The following is a 24,345-nucleotide window of genomic DNA, read 5'->3' on the forward strand; positions in this document are numbered from 1 at the left end:
TCATGGCAACCCTAGAATATGATTGTTAATATTATATTTGTTTTGCAGGAATTTCTAAGGTTCCTGAAGGGTGTCTCACACGTGGAAAGAAATAAGGGTGAGGGCAGGATTTGAACACAGGGCTGTCTGATTCAACAGCTTGAATTCTTAAACCACATATTACCTCTAGGGACTTTTAAATAACTCTAAGCTGTTCAAAGGGCTGAAGGCTATCTACTTTTTCTCTTGAATCCCCAAGAAGATTTTGACACGGACTTTGTATGAAATGTCTGTTGGAAAAGCACTGCTGATTACCTCAGAGAAGGAGGAAAAATCACAGCCCCTTGAAAATTGTATCATTTTCTTTCATAAGAGATCATTTTTGAGGATGAAAATGTAGAGAGTGGTGTCCTATCTTTTTTATTCCAGTGAGAACTGTCAAAAGTGGTTTTGGCTTTTGATGCTTCTTTCTGAATGCCCAAGAAACGATAATCATTTTCAAAAACAACAAAGACCCTGATAGGATAAAGCCTTGCTAGACTTTTTTTTTTTGAAAAACCTTGTTTGTGATGGAAAGGGAATGAGGGGAAAGAGTACGGTTGATAGCTGTCCGTCCTTCACTCAGAAGAGAGAAGGATGTGTGGATATTAACGCTGTCTGTGGGAAGGGGAGTATGCTTCATCCTGTTTGAGATCTGTTTATTTTTGCAGACACCGTAGGCAGAGTGGGCTCTTTAAAACTGACATCCAAGTTCTACTAATTTGTGTTTTCATGAAAGAATATCCCACTTTCTGGACAGCATTGAAAGTACACAGTATTTCATCAATCTATTGTTTCAGCCACTGGAAGGTTGGAGGAAAAGGGCTGCCTGTGCACTCCTGAGACCAGAGTGCAGAGTGCGCCAAAGGAACTATGAGGTCAGTGATAAAGCTTTGGGAACTTAAAGTAATTAACGTGCTTCTCTACGTGCCAAAGCCATTCTACCATCTCTTGTTCATTCAAGAGAGCTCAGCCTATTATTTCTTAAAAAGACAGTCTGCCAGGAAGAGGACAAATAATAATTTTGAAATACTCTGCAGAAAAATCTACACAGCTCTACATTTGCAGATTTTCTCTTTAACATCTATTTCTCATATGCACCACTGCTCCTTTTTATTTTTCAGGAAATACAATGCAAAAGAAAATAACATAGGAAGCTAAGGAGGGAGCTGGAATAGACACAGAATACTGGGGTCTTCAATCAACAATCCTGGTGTTTATCTTCACCCCACTGTGCAGAATGCGATAAACACTATTTAAATATGTTACCAATGCTCTAACATACTAGTAGAAGCTTCAGGAAATGATATCAAATGTCTAATGCTGGAAAGACCACATATGACCATAATGACTCCTTTTAATTCATTAGACCTATTTGATTAGACTTCAGCAGATCAGGTAATGACATGAAATCACACTGGAATTCATTTTATCATTTAGCAGTTAAATTTCAATTTATGTATATACACACATATATACATATGTATACCTATATTTGTATACTAAATATACATATATGTACATACACATATATAAAATATTGTTCAAAAACATAAATCAGATCATTCCATCTCTCTACTTAAAATACCCCAGTGTCTTTTATTAACTAATTAATTAATTCTCAAGTATAGTTAACACATGTTATATTAGTTTATAACATTTATAATCATTTAACATTTATAATCATTATATACAGTATAATGATTCAATATTATACACATCACTCATTGCTCATCATGATAAGTATACTTTTAATCTTTTGTATCTAGTTCACCCATCCCCTTGCCCACATTGCCTACCTCCCGTTTGGCAGCCACCAGTTTGTTCTCTGTGTTTAGGAGTCTGTTTTTCTATTTGTCTCTTTTTCTCTTTATTTGTTTTGTTATTTCAATTCCACACATGAACAAAATCATATGGTATTTGTCTTTCTCTGACTAATCTTTTTCACTTAGCATTATACCTCTAGGTCCATCCATGTTGTTTCAAATGGCAAGATTTCATTCTTTTTAATGGCTGAATAATATTCCACAGCAATATTTTACACACACACACACATACACACACACACACACACACACATCTTTCTCCATTCATCTACTGATGGACACTTGGATGGCTTCCATATCTTGGCTATTGTAAATAATACTGCAGTAAACGTTGGGGTACATATGTCTTTCCAAATTAGTGTTTTTGTATTCTTTGGGTAAACACCGGTAGTGGAGTTACTGGATCATAAGGTAACCATATTTTTAAGTTTTTGAGGAACCTCCATACTGTTTTCCACAGTGGCTGCACCAAATTACATTCCCACCAACAGTGCATGAGGGTTCCTTCTTCTCTACATCTATGCCAAGACTTGTTTTTACTTGTTTTTTTTTTTTTTTTAATTTATTTACGTCATTCTAACAGGTGTGAGGTGATATCTTATTGTGGTTTTGACTTGTGTTTCTCTGATGTTTAGTGATGTTGATAATCTTTTCAGGTGTCTGTTGACCATCTGGATGTCTTCTTTGGAGAAATGTTTGTTCATGTCTTCTGCCCATTTTTAATTGGACTTTTTTTTTTGGTGTTGAGTTGTATAAGTTCTTCATATATTTTGGATATTAACCCTTTATTGGATATATCATTTGTAAATATCTTCTCCTATTCAGTGGGCTGTCTTTTTGCTTTGTGGATGGTTTCATTCAGTATGCAGAAGCTTTTTATTTTGATAAAGTCCCAATAGTTTAATTTGCTTTTGTTTCCCTTGCTAGAAGAGATTTATCTACAAATTTTTTGGTGTTGAGTTGTATAAATTCTTCATATATTTTATATATTAACCCTTTATTGGATATATCTATATCTATAAAATTTATCTATAAAAACGTTTCTACAGCGATGTCAAAGAAATTATTGCTTATGTTTTATTCTAGGAATTTTATGGCTTCAGGTCTCACATTTAGGTCTTTAATCCATTTTGAGTTTGTTTTTGTGTATCATATAAGAAAATGATCTAGTTTCATTCTTTTGCATGTTGCTATCCAGGTTTCCCAACACTGGTTGAAGAGACTGTATTTTTCCTATCGTATATTCTTGTTTGTTTTGTTATAGAAATATCCCAATGTCTTATAAGTGCGCTGACAATAAAATCCAGTTTTCATACCATGGTTTCAAAGGTCATTCATGATCTGACCTTGTGTATCTGGCTTCACTTTCACCACCCTCTTTGCTCACTATGTTCCAGCCACTCTGGCTTTCCTTCTGTCCTTTGAGCACAAGCAGCTCATTTTGCATTATGGCCTTTGCAGCTGCTTTACCCACTGTCTACAACATTTTCTTCCCAACTCAGCAATCTATGCTGGGAATTTTCTTCCCAGCTCAGCATCTAACCTATTTACTATTTAGGTCTTTGCTCAAACAGGTCTCTGCTCTCTTCATAGAGACTTCCCCTGACTCCTCTATCTAGCAGCAACATCCTACTCCATCAATACACCACTATCACAGCACTAGTTATCTGAAATTATCTTATGTATCTGCACTGTTTTGTGTCTGTCTCTGCCTAGTAAGACTTAAACCCCTTGAGAGCTCAGATCTTATTTCTTTTATTCACTCTTTTTTCTCAGCACCTAGTATAATATTTGTTGAATGAAATGAATTTTTGATTAATATATGCTCTTCAATGATAATTTGGAAAATAGAGAAAATTAGGAATAAAGCTCACTCATACTCACATCATTTTAATGCAAGTGCAGTGAATTTGGATATATTTCCTTCCAACACTTTTTCTTCTATTATTCCAATTTGTATCATACTATTTTTTAAAAATTTTTTTTAACATTTATTTACTTTGGAGAGACAGAAAGAGACAGAGCATGAGCAAGGAGGGGCAAAGAGAGAGGGAGACACAGAATCTGAAGCAGGATCCAAGCTCCAAGCTGTCAGCACAGAGCCCAATGCAGGGCTCGAACTCACAAACTATGAGATCATGACCTGAGCCCAAGTCGGACGCTTAACCAACTGAGCCACCCAGGCGCCCCTGTATCATACTATTTCTTAATGCTTATGTCTTCTTACTTCTTTCAGAATCATTTTGACTCATTTGATGCCTCAAGAAACCTTGTGAAAAAGCAAAAATGTAGCTATTATTACCATTGTACAAATAAGGTTAGATGCCATTCTTCCTCAATGTCACACAATTGGTAGCTGAGCTCGAAGTCTTGGCCTGGCTCATTTTCTCAGCCTTACTGTCCAGAACTTCCTTCATCAATGGTCTGCTCAATTCCTCATAAAATACGTCGTTTTCCATCACCATTCCTTATCCCATTGATCCCAAATCTCTTCTTTCCTGCTAATTCAATTCTCCCTTCAAGACCATGCCTCTTTTGATAAATCTGGACAATTCCAATTCATTATATTTATTTCTCTTCAAATATATATTACAACTCACTATCTATGTCATCATTTCACAGCTTAGCCTATGATAATTAGTTTATAGTAAACTTAATGTAAGTATTCTGTCTAATCCAATATCTATTCTTTCTTTGAAGTCCCATTATGCATAGAAATATGTTTCTATGTCTATCCCATTACTTAATTGAATAATATGGAAAATAACAACCATATTTGGTTCATTATATTCCCTTTCCCCACAACCATGCTTATATGTCTATACCCACTAATAAATGGATCATTCAAAACATACTTATCCAGCTCTTTTGCGTCAGGCATTTTCTAGGTCCTGAGGATATAACAATGAACAAAACAGACACTATCCCTGCTGTCATTGAGCTTTATTCTGGTAATATGAGTAAAAAACTAATACATCATAACAGGATGAATATTAAATTTCAGAGAACTATAAAGAACTCTGAACCAAAAGTTGACAAGAGGGTAAATCTAAGCGTGAAGGCTTCACAGAAGAGGTGGCAATTAACCTGGATCTTAAAGGATGAGTTGAAATTTACTACATAGAATGGAAGGCAAAGGTCATTCCAGGCACAAGGAATATCCTGCTCAGTGGTATAGAGATGTGAAGGACAAGAGTATGGAATAAAAAAAAATGGTGCAGAAAGTCATAGACTGTTTCATTCATTTATACATTTCCAGTTCTACATTAGATGCAGTGAGTTTCAAGGTGACTTGAGCTTTGCCCTGCCAGGGGCATATTATTATCCAAAGTATAAATCTTCCCTCCTGGTCCTTATGTGAATGCCTGTGAATGCAATAATAGTGCAACAAACTCAAAGGATTTATCCAGGGTAACCTTGCTGTGCATTAGTTAGCAGTAATGAAGTCTAAGCATTCCAGTGTATCTCACTAAAATTTGCTGCAAATATAAGTCCTGTATCCCCTGGACATCTAACCAATCTTCACTATGTCCACAATTGTCTTTGGTTATAACCTGGCTTGTTGCCATTTTAATACCCATAGGCAAACCAGATAGATAAGCACAACATGATTAATGCAGAATTCTTTTTTCTTTAATTCATTTAAAAAATTTTTAGAGAACCTTCTGCCTGGATAATTCTTACTCATCTATGAAGTAACTTTGGGGGGGAACCTTAATAATTTAAGAATTAGTTTCACAAATACGAAATTCATCCTCTCACTTTATTTTGGAAACCAATTTTAAATTATAAGATGATTCAAAAGAGAAATATATGTCTAGGGATTAGATATAGTTAACCCAGTTTTGTTCTTAGATTGTAGTGAGGCTCAAATAGGAACAAAATCTTTTGAAAAGAAGAGCAGAAATAAATGCATAAAACAAAACAGGTCATTCTATGCTCACTAACAAAAATTTGGCAGAGGAAGTTTATTGACTTCCAAAATACTATTGTAAGAGATTAATGACACATATTTATAGTAAAGGATGGCAGAAGGAGGGTCTAATTTGTGTGACCAATGCATAGTTTAAGCATATCTCAATATGTTGAAGGGCTGGTGGAGCAGGCTTTTCATGGAAAGGGTTCATTTGCAGAAAGGTCCAGGGTAATATAAAGGAAGAAATTCACGTTAAGAGAATCAAGGCCAAAAGCAAGAGGTAGATTTGGGAAGAGTGGGGCGTTTTTAACGAGGGTGATTAGATTGCATTCTGACCCATTCCTGCAGATGTATGCTGGTATTTTAGGGGGGCAATGTCTCTGTTAAATAGTAAACAAAGACATAAGAACACTGGGGCGCCTGGTGGCTCAGATCATGATCTCATAGTTTTGTGAGTTCAAGCCCCTTGTCAGGCTCTGCACTGGCAGGGAGGAGCCTGCTAGGGATTCTCTATCTCCTCTCATTCTGACCCTCCCCGACTTACACTATCTCCGTCTCTCTCAAAATAAATAAGTTAATTAAACAGAAAACATAAAAACTCTTCCAGTTGTAAAATAAAATAAGTTATAGAGATGTAATGTACAGCATGGAGAGTACAGTTAATAACACTGTATTGTATAGCTGAAAGTTGCTAAGAAAGTAGATCTTAAAAGTTCTTATCATTAGAAAAACCTTTGTAGTTATATGTGGATGGATGTTAACTAGACTTATCGTGGTGATCATTTCACAGTATCTGCGTATAGAGAGTCATTATGTTGTACACCTGAAAGTACTATAATGTAACATGTCAATTACATGTCAATAAAAATAAAATCCAAATTAATCATCATATATATATATATATGTGTGTGTGTGTATATATATATATATATATATATATATATATATATATGTATATATATATATAAAATATCTAGCAGTCACCAAGACATGGGGCAACATGCTTAGGGGACAATGGTTCCCAGGAAAACTGTGCTTGATAGTCCAGGAGAAACGCTCTCATCTAAATCAGATGCAGGTGAGACTCCAGGTGTGATCTGTCCTGGGGCAAAATTTCCCTCCATCTGTAGGTCTATGAACCTTGAAAATGAGTTGTCTATTTCTAAAATACAGTGGTATATACACAGAAATAAACTCAAAATGGATGAAAGACCTAAATGTGAGACAGGAAACCATCAAAACCCTAGAGGAGAAAACAGGCAACAACCTCTTTGACCTCAGACGCAGCAACTTCTTGCTTGACATGTCTCCAAAGGCAAGGAAAATAAAAATAAACTATTGGGCCCTCATCAAGATAAAAAGCCTCTGCACTGCAAAGGAAACAATCAACAAAACTAAAAGGCAACAGACAGAATGGGAGAAGATATTTGCAAATGACATATTGGATAAAGGGTTAGTTTCCAAAATCTATAAAGAACTTACCAAACTCAACACCCAAAAAACCAAATAATCCAGTGATGAAATGAGAAGAAGTCAGGAATAGACACTTTTCCAAAGAAGAAACTCAGATGGCCAACAGACACATGAAAAGATGCTAAACATCACTCATCATCAGGGAAATACAAATCAAAACTGCATTGAGATATCACCTCACATTGGTCAGAGTGGCTAAAATGAACAACTCAGGAAACAACAGATGTTGGTGAGGATGTGAAGAAATGAGAACCCTCTTGCACTGTTGGTGGGAATGTAAACTGGTGCAGCCGCTCTGGAAAACAGTGTGGAGGTTCCTCAAAAAATTAAAAATAGAACTACCCTATGACCCAGCAATAGCACTACTAGGAATTTATCTAAAGGATACAGGAGTGCTGATTCATACAGGCACATGTACCCCAATGTTTACATCAATGCTATCAACAATAGCCAAATTATGGAAAGAGCCCAAATGTCCATCAACTGATGAATGGATAAAGATGTGGTTTACAATGGAATACTACTTGGCAATGAGAAAAAATGAAGTCCTGCCATTTGCAACAATGTGGATGGAACTGGAGGGTATTATGCTAAGTGAAATAAGTCAGTCAGGGAAAGACAGATATCATATGTTTTCACTCATATGTGGAACTTGAGAAACTTAACAGAAGATCATGGGAGAAGGGAAGGGGAAAAATAGTTTCAAACAGAGAGGGAGGCAAACCAAAAGAGACTCTTAAATACAGAGAACAAACTGAGGGTTGATGGGGGGGCATAGGGGAGAGGGGAAAATGGGTGATGGGCACTGAGGAGGGCACTTGTTGGGATGAGCACTGGGTGTTGTATGTAAGTGATGAATCACAAGAATCTACCCCTGAAACCAAGAGCACACTATATACACTGTATTTTAGCTAACTTGACAATAAATTATATTAAAAAAAGAAAATACAGTGGTGTGATAGGTATGCGACAGACATTTCTATTTCACAAGGGAGACTTTAGAAGGGATGAAGGGTCACAGGTACCAAGAAAGTTTAACATAGCAGGTCAAATTCCATTAGGTTCCAAGTCTTGAGAATAATCCTCTGTTGCTCAAGGCACTGTCCTCTGGCCTACAACAGTTCTACTGGTCTCTGCTTCTCTGTCCCCTTCAGTCCAAGGTGGCAGCATTTCTGCTGAAACAACATTCCTAAAAGCTGATAGGTCTCCTGTGTACATCCTGGGGATCTAGGCCATTATACAAGAGAGCTCTCCACAGATCTTTCCTGGATAATTCCGTCTCTATCCCTGGCCTCTGCTGAGATGGTTGAGAGGATCTGTGAATCACATGCCTAATCTGTACTGCAAAATTTTCCAACCACACCCTTGGCCTTCGCTTCAGAGCAACACTTTCTTAACAATGAGTCTCCTAATATTAGCTTTTATTTTTGTAATCTGGATAGGCTGAGAGTTTCTTATATCATTAAGTACTGTTCTGTTTTGTCAAGAAGTTTCTTTCTCAATTTATCTCTTTCCTCTTGCATTTTACTACTCATTAAGGAAAAAGCAGGCTGTACCTTCAACATTTTGCTGGGAAATCTCCTCCGCTAAACATTTACATTCATCGATTGAAATTTCCACTTTCTACACAACTGGAGGACACAGGTAGCATAAATTTTCTGCCACTATATAACAAGGATTACCTTCCCTTCAGTTTCTGATAGTGGGCTCCTCATTTCCTTCTGAGAACTTCACCAGAAGTGGTTTCAACATTCATGTTTCTACCAACAATCTCTGAAAGGCAATCTTCAAAGATCCTCTATCCAAATAAGGTAATATTCATGGATTTTTGGGAACTAGGACATAGTCATACCTTTTGGGACTACCATTCAAATTCATACAATGGGTATGCCAAGAATGTAAGATCCTGACTGCTGTTTACCTGGTCCATTTTTCAGGGTTATGTGTGTAGTGAGCAGCCTTGATAGATTTCCCTCCAGGACAAAGAAAAGGCTTGCTGACTTCTTGCTGTAAAACATACATTCCTCTCTTGTAATGAATGCAACCTAGTGTGTATGCAGGCATCCATTTGGACCCCTTCACATACTCTCCATGAGACTTCATGGGGAAGCAAAAGGGTTGCTGATATAAAATGCTCATGAGCATGCTACTTGTTGTGTGGTGAGTAATAAAGTCCTTTGTCTCCAACTCAGGAATCTCGTGTCATCTGTCAGCATCAATGAAACAGTAATAGCTTAATGTATTAGCTTCTACATAGGGCAAAATCAAGTTCTAGACCTGACAGAGTGGAGAACAAAAACTCCACAGTCAGGAAGCTGGAGGTTGAATGACAATGAAAATGGATACCGCCTGGGAGTTCAGAAAAATCTTGGGAGAGCACTGTATTTTCCTATGAGAGTGGAATAGGGATTTGAATGAGTCTTATCTCAATTTTTAGAAGCAGAGAGATTCTAGCTGACATCTGGGTAATAATTCCCTGCCTCATGGTTTGTGTCTAGTTTTTTTTCTTTTTTTTAAGAAAACAGTGTATGCATGTATTATTTATTTGACAATTACTCTGTATTCATATTAAAGAAATACATGCATCACTTCTATGACCAGAGATAAATCCATTAATATATTATTAAGGCTAACGGGCTGTTATGGATGAATTGCAACCCCCCAAGTTCCTCTACTGAAATCCTAAGTCCTAATGTGATTACATTTAAAAATAGGGCCTCTAAGGAGATAAATAAGATGAAAAGAGGTCATAACGGTGGGACCCTACTCTGACAGGGCTGGTGTCCACATAAGAGGAAGAGTACCAGACAGTTCTCTCTCCATGTGCTCACAGAGGTAATGCCGTGTGAGGACAAAACAAGGAGGCAGCAGTCCACAAGTCAGAAAGGAGGTCTCACCACAGACCAACCCTGATGGCCCCTTGATCTTGGATGACCAGAACTGTGAGAAAATATATTTCTGTTGTTAAAGCCACCCAGTCTGTGATAGTTTGTTAATGGCTGGCCCAGCAGAGTAAGAGAGGGAGAAAGATTATATCAGAAAATTTTAATATACTCTTCTGAGTTTGGAAGATAATTCTGTCAGTTCATGTATGTGCATTTCTAAATACAGGAGAGATATATACTAATTCCACTTATATCTTTTAAAGTTCATATTTTGGGGGCGCCTGGGTGGTGCAGTCGGTTAAGCGTCCGACTTCAGCCAGGTCACGATCTCGCGGTCCGTGAGTTCGAGCCCCGCGTCAGGCTCTGGGCTGATGGCTCAGAGCCTGGAGCCTGTTTCCAATTCGGTGTCTCCCTCTCTCTCTGCCCCTCCCCCATTCATGCTCTGTCTCTCTCTGTCCCAAAAATAAATAAACGTTGAAAAAAAAATAAATAAAGTTCATATTTTGTGTGAAAAAAAATCCAACTTTTTCCCTGACAAAGTAACTGCATCGAGCCTTGGACTGGTGTGGCATGTAGATGGTTTTGAGGCCCTTTCACATTTTTTGATCTTGCAGGCAATAAACATCTTCAAAAGTCTACTGTAAATTCTTCTTAAATTCATTTATTATGACTTAGTGCTTCCTGACAACTCAATGGACTCTCTTTTTTTTCGTAAAGAGAGGGAGGGTGAGTTGCCATCTGGCAGACTCACTATCTCCTAGTGGCCAAGAGGACTGGGAGTACCCACTCCTCTATTCACTTTCTGTTTTCACATTTTATTCCTAAATTCCTTCCGTGTGAAAGGAGAAATCCTCATTCTCCCTCTCTCACAGAATAGCATTTTTGCACATTTAGCAAGTCAATGCCTGCTGAATAACTTGCTCAGTAACAAGATACGCCTCACATACCCTAAGGCAATGTATGGAAACAACAGGCATAACTGAAGTGAATATTTCCTCTATTAAATCTCTGTTCACAGGCCACTTCTCTATAAACTTTGGTTCTGGTCTTCCTCTCCAATTCATGCCTACGTACACCCTTATTCTAACTCCCTTGATACTCGCCATTTGCATTTCTTACTGTGGTGGACTGCCTTGAAAAGTTACTCCACTGTTCTCCTGTGTGAATTCCTCCTGGAGAGCTGTGTCATCATTCCCTCCCCACCTGTCTGATCTCACCTCCTGCCCTATTCCTTCAGCTCACTCAGCTGGACTCTTCCTTAAACACACTCTGATTTCTAGCCTTTTGCATAGCTCCCTATGCATGGAATATTCTTTTCTCAGAAATTGTCATGTTCACTCTCACTACCTTTGTGTTTGCATCAAACATCAAGCTACCAGAGCTGTCTTTCCTCACTACCTGTGGTGGTCAGGTGGCTCCCAGTGATACCCCTCTCCTGTTATTCATGTCTTTGTGTGATCCTCTTCCCTGCGACTTCAAACCTACAGAAGTGAAGATTCAAAACAGAATCGAATGCCCTAGGATATATCACTTCTGTGATTACATTACATAAGATTGTAACCTCTGTCTTGCACACAGATGCACTCTCTCTTTATCTTTGATGAAGCAAAGACGTCCACAGGATAAGGAACTCAGGGCAGCCTCTAGTGAAATCCAGCCAGGAACTGAGGCCCTTAGTCCAGCAACCCAAGAGAAAATTAATTCTGCCAACAATCAGAAGTGGATGCCTCCTCGGGTAAGCATTCAGATCAGGCCCCACCCCTGGTCCACACCTGAGTGCAGCTTTATGAGATGCCTTGAAGCAGAGGACACCGGTGAAGCCAGGCCCAAATTCCTGACCCACAGAAACTGTAAGATAGTAAGTGTACATTATTTAAAGCCATAGCCTGTGTGGTAATTTGTTATATAGTAATAGGTAACTAAAACAGAGCCCCCTGTAAAATAATACATGCCCGTTTTCCACCCCTGCCCAACCTTCCCCATCTCCCTTACGCTGCTGTATTTTTAATAATGCATAACTACCTCACATGTTGGAAATCTATCTTTTTTATAGAGATCAATGCAGACCAGTTGTGTTAATAAATATGAATTCTGGACTGGCTCAAAGCAAGAGGCTTGAATGCAGGCTACTGAGAAGATATACAGATAGATGGATTACAAGGTAGATTAGTAAGTACATATACATATAGGTACACACATGAAGAGACAAATATACAGACACATTTTTTACTAGCATTTTAGAGAACACTTAACTTTCGTTTTTATCTAGCTAGAGGAGAACCCTAAAAAGAAGATGGACTATTTTGAGGGGTGATGGGATAGCAGAAGTCTGCCAGTGCTAGAAGTACAAGGATTTTTTTTTTTTTTAACTGAAAAATCCACATACTGGGGAAGACCAACAGTATTATCATAGTGCCTAAGTGCACAGGGTTTGAATAGCTTGGTGACCTTGGGCACGTTCCACATCCCAAATAAGCCACCACTTCTTCACCTGTGAAGAAGATATAATACAGAAATCTACCTCATCATGACCAGACGATGCATATAAAACTCTCCACCCAGTGCCTAGCAAGTGATGAGCCCTTAGGAAAGACAGCTATTTTTGCTTGCTTTGTTTTGTTTACTATTAGTGTCTATATGTTACTGAGGATAGTATACTTTTTGAAGAATTTGAAAAAGGCCTACCAATCTGTAATCCCACCTTTGCCTCTACCATGAAAAAATATCTTAAATGAATTGCCATTTAAGTTTCTGAGAACTGCTGTATAACGGGTGGGAGGATGTCGCATTGCTGTATTTTGCTGAGGCATACTCAAAGTATACCACGAAAGCCAAGAAAATATTATCAGTCAGTGGATCCTCCAGGAAGCCACACAAGCAGGAAGTGGGTTTACTCAGATCCCGACTTTAAACTTTGAAAACAGACTTTAAACTTTAAAGTGGAGCTGATCATTATTTAGAATATGCACGACAAAATCAAAAATGGTCATCGGTCACATTAGATCATTTGAATACACACACACACACAACCACAGGAACTCATTTTCAATAGCTTTGTCTTCAGGCTAAAAGGACAAAAAATGCAGAAATAATGTAGCCCTCTCCTGCCCCTATAAAAAGCCCAAAGCAAGTAAACATAGAAATGATAGGCCCTCTAGAAATGACCATATATTGTATACAGATTAACGCTCTATTATAACTATAGTGCTTTGGGAAAAAAAAAAAAAAAAAGGTAGTGCAAAATCCAAAAGGATAAAGTGACCCTCACAACTGCTTTTGGATTAAAGCAGCACAACACTTTCCTGCTTTAAGAAAGAAAAATGTAATTTTTTCTTTAAAAGACTTTGTTTTCAGCGTAGGGGCATCAGGGTGGCTCAGTCAGTTAAGCCTTCGACTTTGGCTCAGGTCATGATCTCAAGGGTTGGGGGTTCGAGCCCTGCGTTGGGCCCTGTGCTCCCTGACAGCTTGGAGCCTGGAGCTGCTTCAGATTCTGTGTCTCCCTCTCTCTCTGCCCCTGGCCCACTCATGCTCTGTCTCACTATCTCACTCACAAATAAATAAAACATTGAAAAAAATTGGAAGGCTTTGTTTTGAATGTTAAGTATTACAATTCAGTAAGGATCTAGGTGCTACCCTTTTCCTCCACAGGTGATGTTAGAAATGGAAAAGCAGAGCTGCCTTGAATCCTCCAAGTTTCCCAGGGTCGGATGCTGCTGCCATAGGACAGGCACTATGTCCCTTAAACGGGTCTCTTCAATAAATGAATGATGATCAAAATAGATGAATACTAAATGTATGGATTTTTTAAAAAAAATAGCCTTATATATGCTTTTCCAGTTTGCAAAATACTTTTCTATTCATAATCTTATTTGATCCTCCCATTGACCCAGAAAGGTAAGGAATAGTTTGCCTATGATGCGCGAAGTCACTCGGAACAATGGCGTTTGGTTTTCTCTTCAGGGCTGGAGTTCTTTCCCTGATGCCATGAATGTAAATGTGCTTAATCCTGGCACGCTTTGTTGTATTGCACTTTATTGAGCTTCACGGATGTTGCGTGGTTTGTTTTGTTTTTGTTTTGTTTTTTGTTGTTGTTGTTGTTTTTACAAATTGAAGGAGTGTGGCAACCATGTGTCAAACAAGTCTATTGGCTGCATTTTTCCAACAGCATTGGCTCAACTTCATGTCTCTGTGACAGATTTTGGTAATATTTCTTTTTTCATTATCATTATTATATTTGTTATGGTGATCTGTGATCAGTCATTATGACTTGCTGAAAGCTCAGGTGATGATTAGCACTTTTTAGCAATAAAGTATTTTTAAGTTAAGGTAAGGACTTTTTTGGACATAATGCTATCATATACTTAATAGACTACAGTATAGTATAAACATAGCTCCTGCATACACTGGGAAGCCAAAAATTTACTTAGCTCACTTTATTGCCATATTTGTTTGATTGTAGTGGTCTAGAACCGAAGCCCCATTATCTCTTATGTATACCTGTTCATGTTTGTTTAGTGTAGTGGCTCTCAACTGGGAGAATTTTGTCCCTTGGGGGAATTTTGTAATTTTTGGACATATTTTTGGTTGTCCCACTTGGGGTGGTGGTGGCTACTAGTGTCTAGTGGGTAAAGGCCAGTGATGCCACTCAACATCCTATAGTGCACAGGACAGCCCCTCCACCCACCCCCAGCACATCCCCCTGTCCTGGAAGAATTATCTGGCCCCAATGTCAATAATGCCCATGTTGAACAGCTCTGATAAAAACGATGAACTATCTCGTAAGCACTATTAAGTTGATTAAGTTGTGGTGGTTTTAAAATCTGTCTGGGAATTACTTGACACTCTTCTCATCAAGAAAATAAGTCTCCTCCCTCCGAATCTAGGTGAGACTTTGTGACTGCTTTGATGAACAGAGGCAATTGCATGATTTCTGAGTCTAGGTTAGAAAAGACCATGCAGTTTCTGCCAGTATATTGGGAGGGACACATGCCTTTGGATCCCTGAGTCATCCTATAAAAAGTCAGGCTATCAGAGAATGCCAGGATGGCAAGACCACTTGCCTACCCTCTAAGAGAAAGAGCTGCCTACCCTCTGAAAGTAACCACATGAAAAACCTCAAGCCAGAACTATCCAGCCAAGCTATTCCCAAAATCCTACTCAAGAAACTATGAGAGATAACAAATGACAGTTGTCATTTTAAGCCACTAAGTTTTAGGATGATAGATTACATGATAATAGCTAACCAGAACAATCTCCAAATTCGGTCACTTGAAGTCAAGTGCTCTGGCAAACAGAATGTCTTCTCTCTTAGGGAATGTGCTTCCCCTAAAGGGTTCTGTCCCATGGAAGAATAGAAACCTTAACCAGAGGACTGCCACTCCTCAAGTGAAATGGATTTTAATCAGCCTGTGGGAAATAGGTGACCAAGGGTGGGGGGTGGGGTTTGTCAAAGAGATTTTCAGAAGAAATTCTGAAGAGCCTTTTGAAATGATGGATAGCACACTGCAGGCTGGAGTCCTGGGCATTATTCATTTTAAAAACTGATTATTATAAAGCTGAGGCATTTATTAGGTGATCTTTTGATGTTCTTCTAGGTCTAACTTCTAGAATATTCTAACCTACACATATTTTTCAAAAGATAGGTATATTTAAAGAGTAGCTTCAAAGGTGCACCCTGACAAATATAAAGAATGAGAGTTAAAATAAAAAGGAAGCATCACTTTACATCCACCAAGCTGACAAAAAGTTAAAAAAAAAACACTACAAAAAGTAAATTAAAATCCTAATGTTGGTGAAGTTTGTAAATTCACACATTATTGATGCCTACACTGTTCAATATGCAACAAAAGCTAAAAAATAGCCGTAACATTTGACCCAGTAATGCCTCTGCTGGAAATTGTCCAAAAGGAAAAAGGAAAGAAAAAGCTTCTTGTACAATGATATTTATAGCCACATTATTTACAGTAGGGGAAAAATCCCACAGGAAACAACCTAAATATCCAAAAATGAAACAATAGTCATGATATGGCAGGATGCATTATTACAAAGTTGTAAATATGAAGCCCATATAGAAAAGTATATGTAAAAGATATCAAGTGACCAAAAAAGTAAATTGTTCATTTCATATAGATGGTAGGTATATCTATAAAAATTACTTTCACACTTATAAATATCAAAAGAAAGAATATAAATATATTTCTGTTAAGATGAATATTTTAGTATAGGTCACTTTCCTGGAAGACTATTAAAACATTCTGCTTTAATTACCCAAATTTAGTATTTTAATGGACACATGTACCTCTAAGTTATCTGAATTCTGGTTTTATGTTTATTTTTATATATTTTTTTACCAATCATTTTTTTGGGGCACTTACTATATGCCAGGTCCTGGGAATACAATGATGAACAGAACTGAAGGTGATTTTAAAGAATGTATTCAGTGGGAGAGAGAGTCAAGCTGAAGCTAAATTATGGTGCTGCTTTATGAGAACAGAATAGGCGAATGGGAAAGTGCTTGGGGGAAAAAAGACGTCAGTGATGTCCTAATACTTTTATTCATCTTGTTACTTTTCAAATACAGCTAGCCTGGTTGGACATTTCAAGACAAAGAAGAGATATTTTAGGAGCAAACAAACTCAGTCAAAGAAGTGAAGGGAAAAAAATCAATGAAAGAAATATTTTAGCAAATGCAGATAAACCTGCAGGTAGAGGCTTTTTTGCATACTCTAATTGGAAAGAACTAGGAAATTTTCATCTTGGCCTTCATTCAGAAAATGTGCCTTTAATTCACGCTACAGTGACTGCCCTACATGTCTCATGCAGTCATCACTCATTCGACAAAATTCAACTTGGCACAAGTGAAAAAGACATGGCCCCTGTCTTCTCAGGGTCTGCAGTCTATGTGGGTTAGAGCTGTGTAAGCAGGCTTTTGAGATAGAAAGTGACAACTGCTATGCATGTGAGGAGGATACCCAAATTGGACTGGGGTTAGGAAGGTTTCCTGGGGTGCATGAGTCTTGATGGAATCGACACATAAATGATGTGCAGAATAGGGGTTGGGGCATAAAGAGTATTTAAAAAAGAGAGAACACGGACAAAGGTAAGAGACCATGGGGCTGTACTGTTAAAAAGGTTAAGGTCAGGGGCGCCTGGGTGGAGCAGTCGGTTAAGCGTCCGACTTCAGCCAGGTCACGATCTCGCGGTCCGTGAGTTCGAGCCCCGCGTCAGGCTCTGGGCTGATGGCTCAGAGCCTGGAGCCTGTTTCCGATTCTGTGTTTCCCTCTCTCTCTGCCCCTCCCCCGTTCATGCTCTGTCTCTCTCTGTCCCAAAAAAAATAAATAAACGTTGAAAAAAAAAAATTAAAAAAAAAAAAAAAAAAAAGGTTAAGGTCATATCTCACTTAGACCATAACAAAAAAGTAGTAATAAAATGGTGTCCTATCATTTGGGGGCAAAAATTAAATACTTTGATAATAAAAGGGTTTCTTCCTCTTTAAAAATGTTTTTATTTATTTTTGAGAGAGAGAGCAGGGGAGGGGCAGCGAGAGAGGGAGACAGAGGATCCGAAGCAGGCTCAGTGCTAAGAGTGGACAGCTCCATGTTAGGCTCAAACTCACGAACCATAAAATCACGACCTGAGCCGAAGTCAGACACTTAACTGACTGAGCTACCCTGGTGCCGCTAAAAGGGTTTCTTAATTACTATGGACTATGGTCTGAATGTTTGTGTCCTCTTCCCCCCCCCCCCCCACCAACTTCCTATGTTGAAATCCTAACCCCCAAAGATTATGGTATTAGGGAGTGGGGTCTTTAGAGGTGCAAAGGCTTCACCCTCATGAATGGGATTGGTGCCTTATAAAAGAGGCTCCAGAGACACTCCAGCCCCTTCCACCAGCCAAGGAAGAGGCCTTTCACCAGAATGTGACCACGCTGAACTCCCAGTGTCTGGAACAGTGAGCAAAAAAATTCTGTTTATAAGCTGCCCAGTCTGTGGTATTTTGTTATAGCAGCCCAAATGGACTAAGACATTGACATAAATTATTTATTTAATCACCTTTCAATTTTTCATTAAGGCTTTTTTTTTTTTTATTCAGGCTATTTATTACATTTTTATACTAAAAAGAAAACAAATATCACATAAAAGTATCTCCATTTCCAAGGCTAAGTTATTCTTTTTTTCCCCTCAACAATGTTAACAACTACATAGAAAAACTAAGTCAATTGCTGTAAAATATCTATTTATACACTAGCATTTGGAATATGGCTTAGGCAAGGTTATAGAATCCAAAATATTCAGTGTCCATATTCTAACAAACATCCACGAAGTTATTTGGTGAAAGGACCTGAAGGTAACTGGTAAACAGTTTGGAATAGAGTTATCTGACTGAGCTGACCAGAAGCCAGATTGAGTTCAGTCTGCATTTCCACACGGTATCCATGGGAATGAGATCAGGCGTGCACAAAGACAAACAAAGGCCACCTTCAAATGAATGGGAGAGAATGACAACTGCCAATGTTCAAGGCACCCATGGGCGCAAGAGCTTTGCTCATGCTTTTCAAAACACAATGAAATAATCTCTTACACTGACAATACAGTGTCCATCACTCCTTTATTTCCATGGCTCTGTTTAAACATTAGCCTCATTTTTTATACAGAAAGCCTTTCAATGATCAGGAGTTATGTATGGCTTCTGTAGTAAAAACTGTCCCTAGTCACTTTAAACTACTAAAAGGAAGAACTACAGTTACCCTTTCAGAACACAGAATAATAATGCGGGAATCTTCACTCACAAGATCGCAGTTGCCATGAGCTGTTTGGACAACAGAACAGACAACTCTTTCAAAGGAAGAACAATATATTTGAAAATTATGAACAGTCCCAATATTCTATGGACCTGGAAACATTAGAAAAATATGCAGTTCAAGTTTATACTGGTTGGTAAATGTAATTTATGTGTACAAGAATCAGCAGGCACAGACTGGAAAAAATACTTGAATACTAGCTCTTTGGATTAATCACAACTTCAACAAAATTAAGAATTGACATTAATTTCTTTTCTAATTTATATAATTAAATGAAAATGTTTTAAAACACTGTGAAAACACCATTGAGTTACACAGAATAAAAGCCTTCAATATTTTACTAACAGAACCTTTCAAACCCAACTCTAATTCTCTGGGTTATATGGGACTATGATTTCGAAAAGATGACTTTGAGAATCTTTATTATACTGGATAGAAATAAAGAACTAAAAGTTTAACTAGAGAAACATACCTGTAGCTCTGAAAAAAAAAAAAACAAACCTGTGTGTTTTTAGGAAATCTGACTAAAGCACGGATATTAATTCTGCGACCAGAATTGGAATATTGTTATATATTATGTACCCTAAAATCCATGCGAAGTTTATTAATCACAGCTACATTAGTGCAGTAAGTACGTTCTAAAACAAAAATAAATACAAGGGCTCCTTCATCAACCCAAGTGGCCACACTGGAGGGCGGGGGGTGCCTATTCCCACAACTTGGCAGTCTCCCTCTGCACCCCTCACAGCTGTCAATTTCAGCTTGGTCTCATCAGCCCATATCCTCTCCATGTCATATGCCAGAACCTACTCTGCCCTCCCTATATGGTCATCTGTGGCTCCCAAGCTATTGCCAGAGCTGTTGCTGTTGTGGCCATCGCATTCCATCCCCCCCTTCTCTGAGACCCCTTTGCCGTGAATATCAGTGCTCCTCCTCTCCCCCAGTCTCTCCTGTGTTAGGGACTCTTGCCACATACAGATGCCTCAATGCAGTTCTCAAAAAGCACAAGTGGACCATGCAATGCCATAAGCAATAGAAATAAAACAAAAAACAAAAAACAAACACAAACACAAAACACCTCATTATAATAATTGTTATGAAGTCTCTCCCCTCCTGGCCCTCAGCCACTCCCTTTTCTCTTTTACTATCTAACTTCCTGACCCTGTCTGCATTTCCTCATGGTCTATTTACTCCTCAGCCTACCCCACTCTGGCTTCTGCTTTTTCATGCCATGGAGACTGTCCTCATCAAGGCTGTCCAACATGCTTGACTTCTGTGAATATGATCCTACTGACCAACACTTCCCTCTCAAAATATTTGTGTGGTGCCCCACTTACTGTAGTATTCTTTCTACTTACTGCTCCCACTGCTCTTTTCTCTCTCTGGCATCTCCTCTTCCTCACCTGACCCTCTCAGGTAGTCCCTTGGGTTGTGGACAATTCTGTCTTCTGGTCTCTGCCTGACTCATCAATGCTGTGTCTTCAGCGACTCTCTAGATGCCCCTGACTCCTAAATCTCTAGCCCCTGTTGTCCTCACTCCTGCTTCTAACACTGCTCTATCTATAACTATCTACCTACTAGACATGTGCTCCTGAATGTGTCTAACAACGTGTCACAGTGAACTGATTATCTTTCTTGTCTAAGTTGCCTTCTTTCCTTGCCTCCCTGTCTCAGTCAGTAGCACCTCACTGAGTTGTCCACACCCAAAACCTAGGCCTCCGTCTTATCTTCTCCCTCACTTGTTGCCATTGTATAAATCAACCACAAATCCTGTCCATTCTCCCTTGCTACCTTTCAAATGCATCCCCTGTGATCCTTCCCTACTGCTACTGAGTTTTAGCACCATCATCTCCCAATAAAACCAAGACCAGCACTAAGAAAGGTAGTGCCTTCAGTCTGGCCTCCTTTCAATCCACCATCCACCCTGCCACTGGAGTGATCTACTCAAGAAACCATCCGATCATATCACTCCCCTGCTTAAGGCCCTTCAAAACCTTCCCATTGTCCTCAAAAATCCATGCTCTGACTTCCATTTACAAGGTCATTTATGGTCGGGTGCCTGTTAACCTCTCAGCTTTCACCCTCTGTGAATACCTTGAACAGTATGTTGTGGACATAATGGCTTTCTCCTTTCCTATTCCAGTATCTAAAACATCTGACCCAGGAACTTGGAGACTTGGGTCCTCTCCCTGGTTATGTTACTCTATTATTATCACTGACAGCCATTTTAAAAGGGGAGAACTGGACTCTGACCTCTGCAGTCCTTCACAGCGGATCCGAATAGTGAAGATTCTTTCCTGTCCTCGTGAAGACTTGTGGGGAGGTTTGCTACTTATATGCATCACAGTGACATTTCTCCATCCTCTGAACTCAACATTAAGTTCTGTACCACTCATTTAGCAATGAATTATATGTGACCAAATGGTAACTATTACGCTATAGAAACTTATGGTACATATGTATGTTATAAGCATAAACTACAAAACAACATAACAAAAACAACATAACCACATTTTAAATTACATAGACTTTTTTTTTTAGGCACAAATAGGTAAATGACTCTAAATTTCAGTAATTCAGAAACTCAAAGACAATATCAAGGACCTGCTTTCTGTCTCTCCACAGGGCTAGTGTATCGGCTTTATCCTCAAGCTAGCTGACATTATGGTTGTAGGACAGTTATAGCTGTTGCAAGCTTCACACGACCTGGCAATACATTTCTTAACCAATGCCTCTCTTAAGAATGAAAAATTCTTTCCCAAAAGTCCCCAAGCAGATTTCCTTCCACATGTCATCGTAATTACATGCCCATGTCTAAATCAGACATTAGAGAAAGGTATGAGATGACCAGGAATGGCTCAGGGCAACCACCCTTCAAGGTCCCCTTGACCTCCTAGCTGTGCAGAGGAGGAGGTAACCCAATAATTGGACTTCTGTCAGAAAGGAGGATGGAAGGGTCTGAAGTTGGTTAGGTACCTTCCAGGGACTGAGACAATGTCCTTCCCTCATGGTTGGACTTGTTTCCAAATAGCCTGTAAACTCTTTGGACCATGTTTCAAGTTTCCTATAGTTGGGCCTAGCAGGTTTCCTTGCATAAAAGTTGCTGCCTAAAAATATGTTCAAATACTACTTTTCTGGAATTCACTGTGGCCAGATCAACAAAGCACCTACAGGTCATCTGAAGGGGCATCACAGGAATCACCTTCATATACAGAATCTATTGTTGTCTCAGGATTTGAGGTATTAAGTTTTTTCTCTTTAGAGAGACATTCTTCTACGTGTTCTTCTAGGTAAATAATCAGTCACCATAACAAAAGAAAAAAAAAAAAAACAACACAAAAACCATCCTACCTCAGTAACTCCCCAAGCTGAGCAAGGCTAATAGTCCAGATTAAAACTTTTGACTCTAGTGGTAACATTCTTATGACATCAGGATGATATTTTTGGTCCCAAATATTTTTCCCATTCTTCCTGAACTTCTTTATTTGACATATTGACTTGGATTTGTGTCTTTATTTTTATGAATGTCTAAAATTCCATTATTAGAAGCTCATCTCTTTACATTACCAGGCTTCTGCCTTTTAATAGGCCCAAGGCTGTTAACACATTAAGACAGGAACAGACATCACCTACTTTAGAGGGAATTCATTCGAGCTGATGCATTCACTGATTCTTGGTGTTGAAATGTACCTATCTTGGTGTTCATCTCACAACAATGTGATATAGGCAATACTGCAATTTTAATTTCTCAGAAAAGAGGAGGTACAGTGCTAACATTTAAGCAATTGCTTCCAAATATGTCTATATATCAGAAATGTGTGAATAATTGTCTTTAAATTCTGATCCTGAGCCCCAAAGCATGGATTTAAATCAAACAGTGGCTTGTGAACCAGGACTTCTGAGAGCAAAGCTTAGTCGGGGTGGGGCAGGTATAGCTGGAGAGCTATGGGGTGGGAGGTTACTTTATCAGAGGGTGGTTTAAGGCTGTGAAGGTGCTGAGCATAAGGGGGAAGAGGTGGTTTAGGGTTGGTTCCAGAAATTAGAGGTTACCTCAGACTCCTCTTTTCGTTATAAAGTAAAAACTTCCCTACTTTATAATTTTGCTTGGCTTTGTCTCTTCTAACATAGGACAGTGGTAAATTACAAAGGGATAAGGGGAGAAGGGAAAAAGCATGAAGGCAGTGAAGGCAAAGGGAATAGTCTGGAAAATAGCACTACATATGGTCTGACCAAGTGCAGTCAGAACACAGAAGGATGTGTACAGGTGTATGTATGTGGCTTTGGGGTGTGTGTATCATGTATGGGCCTACATGCAGTACATATACCCGTGTTTGAGTCTGTGCAGGAGGAGTGTAGCAGAGAAAAGCCTGAATCTGGACTTCACCCTTCATGAGATGGGGAGCCACCAAAAGTTTGAAGCAAGGGGTTGACTGGATACAGATGAGTGTTTAGAAAGATAACACTAGTGACAATGAGAAGAATGGACCAGAAGGATGAGAGCAAAAAACAGAAAAAAAACTTTACAGTTGTCTAGACACAAAGAAAGCAAGGGTGGTGGCGGAAGTTATAGGAGGTGGGGAGGAAGGACAGAACTTGGAGATGGGCTGTCAGCCTGAAACACGGGAAAAGATCCCAGGTTTAGCATTTGCATGATTATGTTGCCATTACACAATAGGAGACGATACAGCAGAGAATTCTGGAGGGCAGGTGTTGACTTCAGTTGAGGATGCATTGAGGACATGCTTACAGGACATCTAGGTGGAGATATTTGGTAGCAGATGGAAATCTCGATCTGGAACCAGGAGAAGAGTCTGGCTGGAGATCCTGACTTGAGTGGGGGAACTAGCCCAGAGAGAACGGGTGGAATGAAGACAAGGACCCAGGATGGAACTCTAAACACCAAGGACTGGGCTAAACAGAGGAGCCTGTGAAAGAGAGTGAGGAAGAACCACCTGGAAAATAGGAAAATAGGGAGACTAGAAGACAGAGGTGGAGGGTGTCTCAAGGGTGTCTCAGGAGGACAGAGCTGCCAAAATACATATTAAAGGAAGGATTTACTTATTCTGAGAGAAATTAGAGTATTTGCAGGTTGAAGGGAATTAGAGAAAGGATTTGAAGGTACTCATTAAAGAGGCAGTGACTCCGGGGCAGGGCGCCAGACACAGGGAGAAAAGATGAGGATTATCCATGGCCTGGCAGCACACGAGGATGTAAGTGCCATCGTGCATTTTAAAATTACACTTTCTTTTCCTCTGTGGACCTATTATTTAGACTATGAATTATCTGGGCCCCTTACGGTCTTTCTTTTCCATCCTTTGCCTGCCGGTTACCATTTCGATGACTGCAGGCACTTAAACCAAGGGGTGATCAATGCGAGGTGATAAATATGAAACTGAACTCTGAGCACTGCTTTTTCTTAAATACCCA

The 24,345-nt window shown here is 39.1% G+C and overlaps 1 protein-coding gene across 1 annotated transcript in view; it reads right to left on the reverse strand.

The window, feature by feature from the left end:
- The window catches only part of ITGA2 (integrin subunit alpha 2), a 110,678-nt gene that overhangs the window by 83,249 nt on the left and 3,084 nt on the right, over positions 1 to 24,345 (reverse strand). The window lies entirely within an intron of this gene.

The sequence above is a fragment of the Leopardus geoffroyi genome, chromosome A1 (assembly GCF_018350155.1).
Source record: "Leopardus geoffroyi isolate Oge1 chromosome A1, O.geoffroyi_Oge1_pat1.0, whole genome shotgun sequence".
Lineage (NCBI taxonomy): Eukaryota > Metazoa > Chordata > Mammalia > Carnivora > Felidae > Leopardus > Leopardus geoffroyi.